At 45.8% G+C, this 1,655-nt stretch overlaps 1 long non-coding RNA gene across 2 annotated transcripts; it reads left to right on the top strand.

The window, feature by feature from the left end:
- Positions 1-335: 335 nt before the first annotated feature.
- On the top strand, positions 336-1,347 carry LOC148130571 (uncharacterized). Of its 2 annotated transcripts, none has more exons than XR_015749999.1 (3): positions 336-409; positions 720-800; positions 1,061-1,347. It is a non-coding gene; the product is annotated as an uncharacterized LOC148130571 (long non-coding RNA). The 2 variants fall into 2 exon arrangements; XR_015749998.1 differs by lacking the exon at positions 336-409 and adding an exon at positions 562-606.
- Positions 1,348-1,655: the final 308 nt, after the last annotated feature.

Raw genomic sequence — 1,655 nt, 5'->3', positions numbered from 1 at the left:
TTCAATTCTTCCACCTTTTTGAAAGATCCTCCCATGGATTGTAAATTGCATGTGTGTACAGATTCTATGTAACTTGAAAATAATAAAGAAATTAAGCAAACTTTTATTTAGGAGACTGATTTTCCCCATTTTTGGAGCTGGGAGGGAAGCATTACATTTTACCTTCACAATACTTTTGGAATGACTGAATAAACTGCAGCCTCATTGCCCATATGCCACTCAGCTTCTGTCTGTCTTTTTGTTTACACTGGGAACACAATGGAAACCATAGTCCTTCCAATGCATCATTTATAAGTGTATTCTACCTCTGAATGTGGGGACAGAATCGGCTGTATGAATGAGCCCTGTGAATATTGCCAAGACACTGTGCTTTGTTCAGCATTATTCTTCACAATAGATACCACACTTTGTAAGTAATTTTTAAAAGGGAATCAAAATAGTGGTACTTTTTGCCTTTGTTTCTTTTTTTACCACACTGCATTCTCTGTCTCTCATTCAGCCGCTTCTATTATACTGGCAAATTAAATAAACCACTCCATTGCTAAAGAGGCTTGGGCAGGCTGGGGAAGTTATGGCACTGGAGAAGTTGCACTAAACATTTACTATGTGTGTGTTTTTTATTTTTGTTTTTTAACCTCAGGAAAAAGGTGTTGATCAACTGACATTAAAGCTTCTTTTTCTTTTTTTTTTTCCTTTCTCTTTTGGGCAAAATTAAAAAGGAATACTTGAAAAAAAATGTGTTTATCTTCAAACTCGAGAGGTCTCGCATCTGGAGTCCTGAGAAGCTGCGCGGTGTGCAGGTAATGAGCTCGAGTTTTGCTTTTGATCTCTCCGTCTCCAGGCCTTCCTTTGCCGCCTCCCCCGCTTTCGCCCTTCCCGAGCGTTCAGCCGGCTAGAAATTCTGAAGGGGAAAAAAAAGTTTCTTCTTTTAGCGTGAGAATCCAAACACCGCGTTTTATCCGGTGCAAAGCGGCGCTTGCTTTAAATTGCGGACGCTCCTGCTTAAAAGAAAACTCAGCCGATGTTCATCCAGTTCCTTTTCTACTTTTCCATTTTCCAGAAAAGGTCGTTGTCTAAACAGCTTGCCTCTTCCCGAGCCCTGTTATAAGGTTGCCAGCATGCAAAAAGTGGGAGATACGGAAAGAGGGCGAATTACTCGTCTTCCGAGGCTTTTCGTGCAGGCTGACCCTGGAGCTGGAGCCCTGGCATCAAAATGGACCGGGCGGCAAAGAATTTAACTACCCACCCCACCCCCATCAATCGTTTGTGGAGATTAGGCTTGGATTCAAGCCTTGCGCGTTTGGGCAAAGAACAGCCGCAGTTGTGGGCAGTTGGAGGAGGGAAGCGGCCTTTTTTTTTTTTTTTTTTCAAGGGAGAGCTTAAGTTTGTACAAATCGTAGGTTGTGGTGGGGCAAAATGGGACGGCTCGGCCGAGCGAAAGCAGAACGGACCGGCCTTGTTAGCGCGGGCTGCGTGTGCTCCACTGGAGGAAGCGCGATTCGCGTGCGGGGAGTGAGAAATGTTCCTGAGGGGGCACTCCCAAAGCCGCGCCAAAACCGAGAAGCGCCGCAAGCCCCCTTTCCCTTCGAAGCGAAGCGTGTGGAAGGAAGGCCGAACTGGGAGGGAGGGAGGGAGGGCGGCCGGTGAGGGGAAAG

This window comes from Notechis scutatus, chromosome 5 (assembly GCF_049901735.1).
Source record: "Notechis scutatus isolate UNSWTSFEM ecotype Mainland chromosome 5, rNotScu1.2, whole genome shotgun sequence".
Classification (NCBI taxonomy): domain Eukaryota; kingdom Metazoa; phylum Chordata; class Lepidosauria; order Squamata; family Elapidae; genus Notechis; species Notechis scutatus.
Note: the sequence above shows the minus strand (reverse complement) of the source record. Positions and strands in the feature narration are given on the sequence as shown.